Source organism: Macrotis lagotis, chromosome 1 (assembly GCF_037893015.1).
Source record: "Macrotis lagotis isolate mMagLag1 chromosome 1, bilby.v1.9.chrom.fasta, whole genome shotgun sequence".
Lineage (NCBI taxonomy): Eukaryota > Metazoa > Chordata > Mammalia > Peramelemorphia > Peramelidae > Macrotis > Macrotis lagotis.
Genome location: NC_133658.1, coordinates 688,644,472 through 688,660,930, shown reverse-complemented (window position 1 = coordinate 688,660,930; position 16,459 = coordinate 688,644,472).

Sequence of the window (16,459 nt, the reverse complement as noted above, 5' to 3'; positions counted from 1 at the left end):
CTAGAATATGAATGCCTCTTGACTACCTGATGCAAAGAAGTTGGTCCCAGTGAACTAGAGCCCTTCTGGTGAGTAATAGGGATAGCTCAAGCTTTCTTAAATTATCAGAGCTTGATACCACGCAAGTACAGACAAATGATGAGACCAGAGAAACTTCTTGTAAAGATCAGTAGTCCTTCTTGCCAAAACAAATCTAGAGTTAAGAGAGATACATTTTCTAGGAAAGTCATTTCCATTGGATTTTTTCTTTTCTTTTTTTTTTAGGTTTTTTTTGCAAGGCAAATGGGGTTAAGTGGCTTGCCCAAGGCCACACAGCTAGATAAATTATTAAGTGTCTGAGACCAGATTTGAACCCATGTACTCCTGACTCCAGGGTCGGTGCTTTATCCATTGCGCCACCTAGCTGTCCCCCCCAGCCACCCCCCATTGGATTTTTAATTAAATATCCTTTCCTAGGACCAAAGATATTGAAAATTTTGCCACTTGGGTTTCTTAATCTTCCAGGGTTCTCTTCACTGTTCTCCCAATTCTAATATCTCTACATGGGAGGGTACTCGAAGCTTAAAACCTATATTGAGGGTTTTGGGGGACAAGGTAATGGGGGTTAAGTGACTTTTCTAAGGTCACACTGCTAAGTAAGTATTAAGTGTCTGAGACAGAATTTGAACTCAGGTCCTCCTGACTCCAGGGATGGTGCTCTACTCACTGTACCACCTAGCTGCCCCCAGGTTGGATTTTAAGCACTGAATTACTAGCCTTCATTCTCACTCTTTCTACCCTGCCATAAATTCAGTAAAGAGTTCTTTATTCTAGGAATTCCCTCCCTATTCCCACTGGGTAATGGCCATACCTTCTCTCATTTTTACACGAACTCTATCTGATCCATGACATGATGTTTCTCTGGCTTTCTCTTGCAATCTCCATTGAGAAACAGTAGTTATGAGCTAGATATGGAGTCAGGGAGATATGAGTCCCAATCCAACCTCAGACACCTGATAGCTATGAAATCCTGGGCAAGTCAATTAAGTTTAGCCTGCCTCAGTTTCTTCATCTTTAAAATAGGAATAATAATAATAATAATAATAATAATAATAATAATAAAACATCTGCCTTTCAGGGTTGATGTGAAAATCAAATGAGATATTCATAAAGAATTCTGCAAACCTTAAAATCATTATATAAATAAATGCAAACTATTATAACTTTATCCATTCAACAGCTGTTACTCTCTTATCATTAATAAACCAGAGGTTAGATCTCATTACCAAAGTGGACAAAGTCAAAGGAATAGGACATATTAATATTCTTTAAAATAGCCAGAGAATTTGTTGATGTGTAGAACAGTTGGGGGCAGCTGCCTGACCCTCCCACCACTATCCTGGACAAATCCTGTTTTTCAGCTTGCACGTCTCCAGAGCCCAACACGTGGGTCTAATTGGGAGAAGGACCATAAGGAATAGGCCTAAAAGCGAACATAGAAGAGCACTGGTTGTTTAGAGTTCATCTAATTCAAAAGCTTCATTTTATATGAAATAGAGTGTGTCATTACCTAAGTCAGGATTGCCTGGGACTACAATGCTGACAGTAATAATAATCATGATATGATAATAATATGGCTAATATTAAATCACCTACTATGTGCCAGGCACTCTGAAAAACACATTATAAATATTTTCTTTTTGATTGTCACAACCCTGAGATGTAGGCACTATCATTATCCCCATTTTTTGTTGGACTTAACTGAGACATCAAACAATTAACAAGTGTCTGGGGTTGAATTTGAATTCAAGTCTTCTTGACTCTAGGTCCAGTGCTCTAATCACTGTACCACCTTGTGGCCTCATGTGCCTTGCTCTGATAACAAACACAGGATTAGGTGCAGGGCTGTCCAAGGTTTGGACAGAAGTGCCAGGGTTATTCAGCTAGTAACTAAACTAATTCATAGTGCTGACCCCAGTGGAAAAAACAATTGCTGCCCCATTGTTGAGATATGTGGAATGTGTACTTTCTGCACACACATAACACATTTGTGACATGTGTGTTTATCATAGAACATTTTCCCCTCCTGTTCTGTTTCTTTGCTACATATGCTGTGTAAAATGTTCTGCTTATATTTTTGTCATATGTACACTTATTTTTTTGCATGTGATCTATATGATGAGTTTCTGTATGCAATGCTATTATGATGCTGGATGTTATGAATGGCATGAGACTTGTGTTCTGAGTCTAATGTTAGCAATATTGTCATGAATATGCTTTTGATTATGTACTATAGTCTATGTAGTTACATACGTTCATGATTGCCGCATGCAAGCATGTGAACACCATGTGTCTTGTACCATGTAGTTGGGACATTTACATAAAACTCACATGCCCATAATTTTGCTTATGATGTCTGTTCATGTATTTTCAAATGTACCTCCAGTAATTTAGTAGGATTATAAATGTCTTATTGAGGAGGGATAGAATGGGTAACTACCCAATGAAATGGAGAAACTGAGACCCAAGGATGCTAATGACTTGCCTGAAGTCACATGGGAAGTGAGAGGTAATGATTTTCCCCATTCTGCCCTCCTCCATTTCAACTATGCAACTCTAATTTCTTTTACTGCCCCCTCTAAGTTCACTCAGCTTTTTTGCTCCTAAGATACTTCTTCATTGATCTAAACAGGAAGGTTAGAGAGTCAAATGTAGCCCCCAGTCTATTTTTATATGGGAGGGGGGGGGTTAAGACTAGGTCTTGAATTTTTAAGTATAACAAAACTTTAAAAGGCATGTAAAAATCATGTAAAAATTTGCTTAATTCAAAGACTGGAATATATACATATATATAACATATATAACATATATGTATATATAAAACATATATACAAAACATATGTGTGTATATGTATATATATATATATCTTTTATGCATTTATTTATTCAATGTTGCATTTATGTTCTTTAACCTATAGTTGGATTTAGGGTTATTTGAGAGTTTTTACTCCTAGAAGACAGATACTACATCTTTTTGACTTGTTTTGCAAAGAATTTAAGGCAATGGCATAGGAATGAATGCACACCTCTTTTACACATTTATCATGTATTATTTATTTGGTACCATTCATGGGCAACTAGGTGGTGAAGTGGCTAGAGCACCAGTCCTGGAATCAGGAAAACCTGAGTTCAAATCTGGACTCACACATTTGACACTTATTAGCTGTGACCTTAGGCAAGTCACTTAACCCTGATTTCCTTGCATCAAGGGCTATGTCTAGTTGTCCTGATCCATATCTGACCTCTGGATCCAGAGAGGAGGAGAAATTCAGGCTGGTAACTTGAAACAACATCTCCTCCAGTCCTTTACTCAAATCCAGTTCATTTGCTTGTCATGGCATGATCTTCCAAATATGATGATCTTCTTCGAGAACAAAGAAGTAACATTCCCCACATCATTCATATATGTGCCATATCCCCCACAAGACTGTCCTAACTGTCCTCTGCTTCTCTGCTAGCATCTTACACAATGCTCTTCTGCACATAGTTAATATTTAGGACCTGTTTGTTGTTCTTTGTGACACTACTGTTGCAGTTTTCGGTTCAATCAGGGATATCCCAAGGATTCTGAGAGACGCTCCTTAACCCATGCTCACCCTGACTCTGGGGCAATCAGAATCACAGGAGGACAATCAAATATTTGTCTAGTGACCTGCAGGGAAGCCCATGCATTTACCAGTGATCCACAGGGGACAAGCAGAATCAGCAGTGGTCTTCAGAGTCTTAGGAGCAGAGGAAATTTTCCCAGGCTGCTTTCTGGAGGCTCTCCAGCTCTGGGTCTGGCATCCTTCCAGCCTGGCCCCTGAGTCAGTAAGGAGTACATCATAGCATGAGGGTGGGAATGGGGACTCCCTCATTCCTAGAATAGTCTCAAGGTGAGGGCTTGGGGAAGAGGGGCCTTAATTCTTTTGATCTTGGTCACAGACAGATAAAATGATATATATATATATACAAGGAGAATTCAAGTGAGGAAAGGAATTCTCACAGTCAAGACCATATCTATAAAAAAAGGGTGAATTTGACAAAGCTTGTCTTTATTGTCCCCCTTCTTCCCTTGCCCTAGTCCCCACCAAACTCCCATTCCTTGATACTTAATATCCTCTATCTGCTCAAAGTCCCACTGAGGGGCCCAGGTTTTCCCAAGTACCTTCTCCTCCCATTTTTTTCCCAAATTCCTACCTTCTCCTCCACCCCTCATCAAAATCTACATTGGATAGGAATGATGAAAAATGTTCTCTGTCACCCCCAGATGCCTGTTTTTCACTAGATGAAAATGGGTGATAATTTTTATTATTATTGATATAAATAAATTACATCTGCATGGCTCTCTATAATGCCTATAGCTTTTTCAATTTCATTGTCTTATTTGGTCCTCACCCAGATCTATGAAGAATTATCTCCATTTCACAGATAAAGAAATTTCAGTCAGGAAGACTATTTGAATTGAACCTCAAACATTTACTGACTGTGTGATCTTGGCCAAATCACTTTACCTCTATCTGTCTCAGTTTCCTCATCTGAAAATGAGGCTTATAATAGCACCTACCTCACAAGATTATTATGAGGATCAAATGAGATAATATTTGTAAAATGTTTATGTAAAATAAAGCACATTGACTGGTACATAGTAAGCACTATATAAACATTAGCTATTATTAAATGACTTGTCCAAGGTTCAACTCAAATCTAGGCCTTCTGACAATTTCTAGGTTGTTTTTTTTTTTGCAAGGCAAACGGGGTTAAGTAGATTGCCCAAGGCCACACAGCTAGGCAATTAAGTGTTTGAGACTGGATTTGAACCCAGGTACTCCTGACTCCAGAGCTGGTGGCTTATCCACTGTGCCACCTAGCTGCCCCCTCTTCTGACAATTTCATTGTTCTTTCTATTACACCAGATCATTTTTCTGGCTAATCAGATAAATCAATCCCTTCAGAAAGAATAGTGACCCAAGAGTCAAGAGACTAGGGTTCTAGTCCCACAGTGGCTACTTTCCTTCTCATGCCTTCAATTACCTCACCTACAAAATGAAACGATTTGGGGGGCAGCTAGGTGGCGCAATGGATAAAGCGCCAGCCCTGGAGTCAGGAGTACTTGGGTTCAAATCCGACTCAGACACTTAATAATTACCTAGCTGTGTGGCCTTGGGCAAGCCACTTAACCCCATTTGCCTTGGAAAAACCTAGAAAAAAATGAAACAGTTTGGGCTCCATGATCTGTAAGGTCACTTACAGCTCCAACATCCTAGGATGTTGCCTAATATGATCCTTTTCTCATGTAGCATGTGATTTTGTTGTTCAGTTATTTTTCAGTTGTGTCCAACTTTTTGTGACTCCATTGGGGGTTTTCTTGGCAAACATACTGGAGTTATTTGCCACTTCCTTCTTCAGGCCATTTTACAGATGAATAAACTGAGAAAAATAGAGCCAAGCGACTTGTCCAAGGTCTCACAGCTAGGAAGTGTCTGAGATCAGAATTGAACTAAAGTGGATGAATCTTCCTGATTCTAGACCCAGCTCTCTATCTTCTGTGCTACCTAACTGCCCAGGATATGGCACTTGACTCCAGTTAAGATGACGTCTATAAAAGGTGACCAATTTCAGCCCCATGCCAGCATGAGATATGTAAAGAGGATGGAAAATTCCAAGCAAGAGGTATTTTTAATATCTGGAAGCCCCAGCATGTGCTATAGTCTAGGAAAAGAATCTTGTATCTTTGTAACATTGTATTAATTGCCTTGTTCCATAAGTAGAAATTTATTATCATCCATTGACATCAAGATGACTTGTTGTGGGCAGTTACAATATGTAACATGAGTTATCTGTATCATTAGTGTTATTTCCAAATTTGAAACATAGAATTGATCTGGAAGAAGAACTGGAAGAGATCTCAACACTCTCATAGTCCAACCTTCTCCAAAAAAGGCAGTAGAGATGTGTTAAAAAAAACAAAAAGAAAAAAAGGGTAGTGCCAGGCTAGGAGTTAATTCATGTTTGAATTCTCCTGTGCCACATAATACTTATGTGATCTAAGACAAATGATTTAATTCCCTGTTTCTCAGTTTCCTAATCTGTAAAGGTGTTTAACTAGATCTAAGGTCTCTTCTGATTCTGTACATGTAATCTTATTGATCCCTCATTTCAAACATATAGGGAAAGGAATTGACTTGTCCAGGGTCACAGAAATATAAGAATCTGACCTGGGATCTAAAACTAGATCCTCTGCTTCCCAATCATTTGGAGCTGTCCTCCAAACCATTCTCTGTTTCCTTTAAATATGTTAAAAATGTTATCATAAATAAGATGAAACATAGAACCTTTTGGGTATTTAAATGCTTTAAGAGCTATAAATTAAGGAGGATGATTGTTTTCAAAATTTCTACTCCCTTTTTATCATGACATGGTAGGAAGAAAAGAGCAGTTAGAAAAGGTTATTGTTCCTCACCATGATTAGATATTTTTAATTCTCAGGTAATATAAGCCCATTCTCTGGGAAAGGGAGAAATAAATATTCCTGACCTCAAGTGTTGAGGAGATTATATACATTATATATATACATACAATATGAGATCTCCTATGAATGATTAGTAAACCTCATACATGACTAACAACCTGCTGAATGAGTCTATGGGTCTCAAGTCTCTCCCCACTCCAATCCATATTCCATTTAGCCACCAAAGTGGTCTTCCCAAAGTTTTATTTAGTTCAACCATGTCATTTCCTCACTCAGTTAACTCTAGTGGCTTCCTACCATTTCCAAGATCAAATACAAAATCCTCTGGCATTAAAGCCTTCATAACCTAGCCCCCTACCATTTTTCCAGTCATCTTACACCTTACTCCCCATCACATACTCTTTGAGCTGATGACCCTGGCTTTCTAACTGTTTCAAAACCAAAACTCTTCATCTCTTCATATCCAGCATTCTCTCTGGCTGTCCTATGCCTAGAATGCACTTCCTCCTCAACTCAGTCTACTGACTCCCCAGCTTCCAACTAAAATTCTATTTTTTACAGGAAGCCTTTCCCAACTCTTATTAATTTTATTGCCTTGCCTCTGTGCATTATTTCCTCTATCTTATATCTAGTTTGCTTTGCATATATTTGTTTACCTGCTGTCTCTCTCATTAGATTGTAAGCACCTTAAGGGCATGGACTATTTTTTTGCCCCTTTTTGTATCCTTACTTTTGCCTATTGCCTGACACAAGGTAACCAAGCTTTGTATGATACAGACTTCAACACACTGGAGGGGAGTGTGAGGTTGACAAATTTAAGCAGCCTTCCCTCACTTCAATCTAATTCATTTCAAAATCAAGACATCACTCTTACAATGTCACTGGTCCCCTTTAAGAATGAAGAACAAACAAGTATAGTATACAAGGCCAAGGTTAGAATAAAGAACAAACAAGTATAGTATACAAGGCCAAGGCTAGACTGAAGGATAAATAAGTGTAGTATACAAACACGTATAGTATGGAAGGACACTGTAGATGAACATGGTGAGGGAAGGCTCCACAGATTAACTGGAGGCTGGAGAAGGGATAACTTTGTTAAAATCCAGCTATTTGAAAATAATAATAATAATAATAATAATAACTAGCACATATAAAGCAAAATACTTTGCTTTGATTATCTCATGTGATTTTTCACAACAACCTTTGGAGGTAGGTGCTATTATTACTGAGGCAGAGAAGGAAATTGAATGACTTGTTCTGGATCATATGGTTCATGAACTGCTTCTTCCTAGATGCCCTCCAACAAAGAGGTGAGTCCTTTCCAATAAGGACTAAGTTATATTCTCTTATAATAATAAAACAGCTGATACATATGGCATTTTAAGGTTTGCAAAGTACTTTTTATATTACCTTAACTGATCCTTACATTTGCCTTACAAGGAAGGCATTCATTATTATTGTTTTGTCTTCATTTACCAATGTAGAAACATTCTCAGAGAGATTGTGACTAGGATCAAACAATAAAGTAAGTATAAGAAATGGAATTTGAAACCAGATCTAAACTAATTTTTACTATTCTAACACAGGAAAGTTTAAGCTGTGTTCAGGGGTACAGTTGATACATTACTTCATCTGGAGGACAAGATACGCATTATGGTATCTGTATATATGTTGGATTCTCCCCTTTCCAGTAGAACAGAAACTCCCTGAGGGCAAGGACTTGTGTCTTGAACACTTAACAATGTTTGCTAAATTAGAGTGAATGGAACTAACAATGGTTGAAAAGTTAGCCTGGTTTAGAAGGAGGAACATAACCAAAATGGCATTTTAAAATTAACTTGTCAGGGGAGTGTAAATGGATTGGAAGGCACTGGAGGTGGGGAGTAGCAGCAGGAAGAAAGTGGGAGAAGCTGTTACAGTAAGGAGACAATGCTGGTGGCATAGTGGGTTAAAACGCTGAGTCTGATGTCAAGAAGACTTGAGTTCAAATTCAGCCTCAGATACCTCCTAGCTGTGTGACTCTCAGGCAAGTCATTTAACCTCAGTTTGCCTCATATTCCTCATTTGTAAAATGAGCATAATCGTATCTCCCACTTTGCTCTGTTGTTGTGAAGATCAAACAAAATAATTTAAGAAAAAAAACCTATAAGCATCTATTTTCCAATTCTCACTTTCCTAACCCAAGTAATAGGTTGAGTCCTCAGACAGAGGCTTAGAGATGTACATGTGGTAACTTGAGGGATTAGAGATATCTTTCTCTAATATTATAGTCCATGAGTCCTCATATAGTATATTCTTTCCATTATTAATCACCAGTTAAAAATTTACCTAATTCCAATTGTAGACTCTCCCTAATATCAATTAACCTGTCAATATCTCTTCAATATCAATTAACCAATCAGTATCTATTAGCTTATACAAAAGAATGTTTCCTAAAACAGCAGTACAAGGACATCACTTCAAAAAATTCCTTCAAATCTGGGTACACTCTCCCTTCTACATACTAGCTTAGACCCTGGTAGAGTGGGCTCAACTTTAAAATGATTTCTCCAAGGCTTTCCCCTCCCCACCAAGTTCATGCCTGGGTGGGGCATAACCAATGTGATGAATCATTCTCTCATTTTCAGGACATGATGACTCGGTTACTGGGTTGGGTTGCTTCACTGTGAGACTGTATGACCTCAGAGATGGCTACACACCAGGTTCAGTTGCAAGATCACAATCTGGCCCATTCTATCTCTAATACACATTCAAATCAGAAAAGAAGATATAAAACAGGAGGGGGAGAAATATAGGTTCTATGGATTCCTAGCTATATCAAGGTCCAGATGGGAAGATAAACCAGCTGCAATAGCATCTGCCTTTGTTGCTATTGTCCTCTAGTGAGATCCACAGCATTTCTTTTACCTCACTTGAAAGGAGAGACAGAGAGAAACAGAGAGAGACAGACAGAGAGGTGGTGATAGAAGGAGACATATTGGAATAGTCAGAGAGAGAGAGATGGAGACAGACAGAGACAGAGACACAAGAAGAGATTGGTTCATGAATCAATTAAAGAGCTTTTCATCAACATATAATAGATTAGCAGAAGATTACCTATTAATATCCTAAATCAGGGAGGCAATGGACCACCCTCTATCATACACTTCTAGAAGCAGATATATCAAATCTCTCTAAATTTAGCAACAAGCAAAAACATCACACATTCTCCAGTGGCCAATCTCCCCTTAACACAATTAAATAGCCAAGGCATTGGGTATGCAGCTATAATTCCTGTTATTGAGGAAGTTGAGGCTGATGGATCACTGAGCTCAGGAGTTCTCTCAGTTTCAGTAGGGCTAAAGTCGATCCAATGTCTGCACTAATTCTGGCAATATGAAAAGTCCTACAGAGAACAGAGGGCAAGTAGGCTGCCTAAGAAAGGGCAAACTAGCCCAAGTAGAAAATGGAACAGTTCAAAATTTCCCTGTTAATCAGCAGTGGAATCTGGCTCATAAATGACTTTCTCACTTCCAGTTTGGATGACATAGGGAGACTCAGTCTAATAACAACAGCAACAATAACATTTATATAACACCTACTATGTATCAGGCATTAGTCTAAATAATTTACAAATATTATCTCATTTATTCCTCACAGCAATTCTGGGGGAAAGGTATTAATTATTATTATTATCCCCCTCTTACACTTGAGGAAACTGAGGCAGGTTGGAGTTAAGTGGTTATCATAGCTAGCGTCTGATACCAAATCTGAATTAGTCTTCCTGACTCTAGGTTGAGTTCTCTATGCTTTATACCACCTAACTGTCTCAAAACAAAACAAAATAAATATTAAATAATTGCTAATGTTCCATCCATCCTTGGATTCTATGAGAGTGAGTCTAACCCAGCCATGACATGATCAGAGTCTTGCAGGGTGGACAAAGTAGGAGTTGGAAGGAAGGGAGGAAGGCAAAAAAAATTTTTGATATGGTTTGGGGTATGGGAGGTGAGAGGTCTATGAAGGGGAAAAGGTCAGAGATGACTCAGTTTGCATAGCAACAGGGGGAAAATAAGAAAGTTAAGAGAAACCAGTTGGGGTGGGGAGAGAAGCGCTGGAGAGATGAGTTTGGTCATAGATCTATTTGTCACCCCTAATAAGTTACATGTTAAAGTTACAGAGTTGAGGGCACAGAGAACAGAAATTGAAGGTCTCACCCACAGCTTTTCTGTAAAAAGCAGCACTTAGCCATTAAGGCTCTTCTCATTACTGGACAGACAAAACCAGTTATAAATGAACGGTATATTTTGAAACGAGAACTGCACTTTGAATAGAATTTGCATACTGAAACTTTCTTATCACCATGCTGCTGGGTTCCCCTGTCCCACCTATGCCTCATTCTCTGTTTTTATAGACTTTTACTATTCCTGAGGACAGTCAATTTCTGCAATTACTAGTCTCTCAAAAGTGATCTCACAAATTAGAGAGTAGGGTAGTTTAGTGGATGGAGTGCTTCAGTTGGAGTCAGGAGACCTCAGTCCACAATCCTCCTTCGGACACTTAGTTGGCTGTGTGACCCTGAGCAGATTGTGGAATCTTTCTCTGCCTCAGTTTCCTTATCTGTAAAATGAACATAACACTAGCACCAGCCAGCCAAGGTTTTGGGAAGGATTAAATGAGATATGTAAAATGTGTTACAAACTTTAAAAGTTCTCTATAAATACTAGTTACCATTATTTAACCTACTATATATGAGGCAATCTAAAGCAACTTCCAACAGCTCCTTATAGAATCCCAGAGTTCCCTGATGGGAGTGGTGGGAGGGAGCAGGAAGCAAACAGACAGACAAACAAACAAAGCCCAAACCCAATTCTCCCCTTTCTCCCAATAAAAGAAAAGGAGACTATAAGGTGGATGTGTGCTTTGCGCGAGAATGCCATAAGGACTCCAGATGGCCAGAGGAAAATAAAAGCCAGTTTCTGACTTTGATGTTGAAAACATGCTACTCAGTCTCTGCTGTTTGACTTCCCAAAATAACCCCCAGTTGGGTCCCCTTGGTGGAGTAGACCCACTAAAACCTGGTGGCCATACGTGGGAGGCAGGGGAGGATGCTAGGGTGGAAGGTGTGCATTCCAGAGCAGTGGGGAGCCTCAGCTGTCCCGGCTCCCTGCAACCAGGCTAGGGTGACTCAGGCCTGAGAGCCAGAGCCCCACCCACCCTGAGAATGTACCGCCTCCACACGCTCTCCCCACCCTCCCAGCTGCCCCTGCTCGCCAGCCTGGTTTACCCACCTCAGGGCAAGTTTGCAAAATTCTTCCCAGGGAGCTTGAGACAGCTCCAGCTCCACTGCCTTGCCTCCCTCCCTCCAGATCCCACCCCCACTTCATTTCCCTAAACAGAACCTCTGCAGAAGCATAACCGGGTCTGCCAAGGGAGCTCCAGGTTTGTAAGGACATTGGGATTTATTCTAAAGGAGGTGGCTTGTTTTTTAGTAAGAGAAGGGGTTCCCCCCCCCTTTTCTCTCGCCTTTTTTTTTCACAAACTCAGCTCTCCACTTAAGCAAATTAAAACAAAAAGCAAAAAACCACTCTACCCCTACCAAACAAGGCTTGGCAGCAGAAACCCCAAGAATCATTGCAACGTCTTTAAAGGCTGAGCGGATGTGTGGGCACATACTGGGTTTTGCTGAGGCAAAGTGGCCAAAGGAAGTGGTGAGCTCTGACTGCAGGGAAGGGACTAGAAGCCCTGATCGTCCCCTACCCAGCCAGCTTCTTGGGTGTCCTCTGAAGTAGGAACCTTATCTGTTCAGCATGGACTCTTGATGTATGGACAAAATGTAAAATGGATGGAAAATTAGTGACTATTTAGTCCAATCTAACTATTTTTAAAGAGAATTCCAGAAACTAGAAGTGACTCACGCAGTGACACAAGTCACACAGTATTTTTTGGACTAGCTCCCAGGTCTTATGACACCAAGACTAGGATTCATTTCACAATTCTTCACTGTCTCCTCCAAGGGTCACACCATAGAGCACAAATTTATTTTTTTAAGTTTATTATTTTTTTCTTTGTAAGGCAATGGGGTTAAGTGACTTGCCCAAGGTCACACAGCTAGTATCAAGTACCAGAGCTAAAATTTGAACTCAAAATTCTCCTGACTCCAGGGCCAGTGCTCTATCCACTGCTGCTCTCATTAGAGCACAAATTTAGAATTAGAAGGAACATCAAAAATCATCTAGTCCAGTCCCTTCATTTTTGAGTTGAAGAAATTGGGAACCAGGGAAGTTAAGTTAATGACTTCCTCGGAGTTACATAAATAGGAAGCAGAGTGGGACCAGCTCTGATCTAGAATCTCAGAGTTTCTATTTCTTATTATGGGGCAAGAGTTGAATCCAGAGTCACAGATTCACCCTTTCCACTGTGCCATACTGCCTCCTGGAAGGAGGTAAAAATTTCCTTAGAATTTGGAGAAGGGACCAAAGGGCCTTCAGGCAGATTTGTGACCCAACAGCAAAGTCACTGAAGGCTAAAGATTAAGGAAGGCAGTGAGTGGATCTCCGCCCTGATTTTTGCAACACTACAAGCTATCAGTGACCTCAGAGGCCATCATCAAATTCTCAAAACACATTCAAAACTAAATTTTATTTTTAACTCACTCATTTTTTTTTAATGACAGGCAGAGGCGGAAGATAGATTAGGAGAGAAAGTAGCATTAAAAACTAAGATAAGGTCAGAAAATTCTAAAAGTGGGATATTTGAGCTTTAAGTTATAGATACAAGTAGGGGAAAAATTAACCCTCTCAACCATCTTCTCAGCTTGCTGTTTCTTCATGCCCATTTTGCAAGCCTGGGAATAGTTTCTGGCATGATTAATACGTCAACCACATCCTTTTCTGGAAGGAACCTTTTCCACCTGGGAGGGAAACCATTGAGCTTGTTTTGAGCATCTGTTTGTCAGCTTTAAGGTTCTTGGGAAAAATCAGTCCTATAAAAGATACATTTTCCAGACACCTGTATTGTACAAATCCAGTTATCTGCCAGTTCTAATCTAGGCAATGCCCAACTGCATTGCCATTAAGCCCAATGAACCAGATAGCTTGCAGTCAGTATATCCAAGTTATGTTTCCTGGGCTATGTCAATTCAATTCAGCAAATAGCTCCATATTCTTTTTTTTTTATACTAAGAACTATTCAGAAAAGCCTGGAGAAATGCTCCAAAAAAAGGAAAGGAAAGAAAAAGATCAAACCTAGAGAACTAAAGAAATGGAAATCTCCTAATTATTTTCCCTGTCTTGACTGCCTGTACCATTTTCCCTTCATTCTGATTTCTCAATCAAATATACTTAGGGATGTGTCAGTGAGCAGCTAGGTAGCAGTAGATAGAGCATCACTGGGATGGACTCAGAAAAATCTGAGTTCGAATATGACCTCATACACTTATTAACTATGTGACTCTGGGCAAGTCACTTAACCCTGGTTGTCTCATCTGTAATTGTTATGTGGGAAAGGGATTAGACATGTCCTGTTGGCCTAAACCAACAGGACATCATTAAGAGTAATAGATGTAATGCAGAGTCAATATAAGTTCAGTGTGAAGAAAAACTTCATGAAAGGGCTATTCAATAATGTAATAGTCTGCCTTGTGTTCCCACTCCCTGGAAATCTTCAAGAGATTCTGGGTAACCATTCAGGGGTATATTGTAAAGGAGATTTTGGGAGGGAGTGTGCACTGGATACATTTGGGGATGGTTTACCAACTTTGAAATTCTATAATTCTGCCATTCTAGGCCTGATTCTGAAGTAAAATGTCCAGGAACCTTGGAAGCAAATGGCTATTCAGAGAGAGAATTCAAAATAGGGATGAAGAGGACAGCCATATGTAATCTGGCGTGTGCTTGAGATTTGGGAAAAACAGATTTCAAAAGATTCAAAGAAAGATAGGATTGAAAGAGTGCAACCAAAATTTGGAGAAGGAAATGGAAACTACTCCATGATCTTTGCTAAGAAAACCTTCAAACAGGGTCGCAAAGTCAGACTAGACTGAAACAACTGAACAATAACAAAGTGGAGATACCTATAATATCTACTCCCTAGTGGCACTATGAGGAATAATTGTGATATTATTTGTTTTTATTACAAGTCATGGCTATCGAACTGTTTTTTGAAAGAACCCAGAGTATTTCCAATTTATATATGAAAAAACAGATGTTCAAGGAGATTTATTGTGGCCAGTTGCATGGTCAGTATCAGTTTTGAAATCCGTGCACAAGTATCAAGTGATGAACTGGTGGAACTAATACAAGGCAGCAAATTTGATCTCACAGGTGCTAATCTCAGAGACTTGATGGAATGTAATTTATGTCTGTATTATGATTCTGGATGAAGAGATATGATTCAAAAGCAAAAGAACAGACCAAAGTTGTGGTGGAGTCAGATTTTATATTAAAAAAAAAAAACTCATGAAGAAATCCAAGACCTGGGTGGCAAGTGGGGTACAGGAGAAAAATTTGGGTCAGAACAGGGAAAGAGGCAAAACAGTTCCAGTCAGAGTATACTACCTGGACAAAAGTTAGACAAAAAAGACTGGAGAACAGGGAGGCAAGCAACAGGTATTTTTTAACACTCACTACCCCAGGGCCTGAGCAGAAGACTGAGACACAAATATAAACTAAAAGACAGTATTTACCCTCAAAAGGAATTTATGTTATGATGTAGAAATATACATAAAAGGGAACTGAAAAGAGGGAGGGGAAGGGAAAGTACATGGACTGGGGCATAGTTGATAGAAAGTCAAAAGCAGAGCCCAGAGTGGAATGAAGAGACCTGAACCCCTACCCTCAATGAAGACTTAGAAGGAATTTACCCATGGGAGAAGGGAACTAGCCCAGTAGAGCTTGGTTTGAGGTGAAGAAGAGGCATGATATTAAGTCTGGAGAATCGAAGCAAATCAGGAGGGGAATAATCCTAGACAAAAACGTAATCTAGTATAGAGGGGGACTTCAACTTTCTAAAAGCCTGTTAAAGTTTTCACTTTGCCAAAAAGTAGGGGTTCTGATTCATTATTGATTTGTCTCAATATACCTCCATCTTAATTTTATTATTCAATCTAATTCTGTAAAATGACAACTTAGTTTTTTGAATGATATAATACATTGTTGAACATTGGGGGTAGTAGCATAATTTTTATTAGCAAAGCCTAGCCACAGACTTTGACTTTCAATTTGTCTCATTTCATGTGAAAACAGTTTTGGGGTTTGTGTGTGTGTGTGTGTGTGTGTGTGTGTGTGTGTGTGTACACATGTGTATACGTGCACATATCTTAGTACATTCTGTCCCAGATAACTAATGCATTTTGTTGTTTTAAATTGATTTTGTCTTTTTTTTTTGTCTTTCTCCTGTCATTTCTATCATTATTTTGTACCTTATTTCTTTATGGAAGATATTAATTGCTTTGAGTAATTTTTGTACATCCTTTCAGATTTTCTAGGAAAAATATAAAGCTGTCCACAAATAGAGATTATTCTATTGCTTCTCTACCTATGTTTATCCCCCTAATTTTTTTTTCCTTACATTCTTTCTTTGGTGACCATTTCTAGCATTGTGTCAAATGATGATGGAGACAGGATCCTTGTTTCATTCACAATCTTTTAGAAAGACATAAGTGAAGGAACTGGAAATGTTTAGCCTTGACAAAACTCAAGGGAAACATGATGACTGCCTTCAACCACTTGAAGAATTGTTATGTGGGAAAGGGATTAGACATGTCCTGTTGGCCTAAACCAAGAGGACATCATTAAGAGTAATAGATGTAATGCAGAGTCAATATAAGTTCAGTGTGAAGAAAAACTTCATGAAAGGGCTATTCAATAATGTAATAGTCTGCCTTGTGTTCCCACTCCCTGGAAATCTTCAAGAGATTCTGGGTAACCATTCAGGGGTATATTGTAAAGGAGATTTTGGGAGGGAGTGTGCACTGGATACATTTGGGGA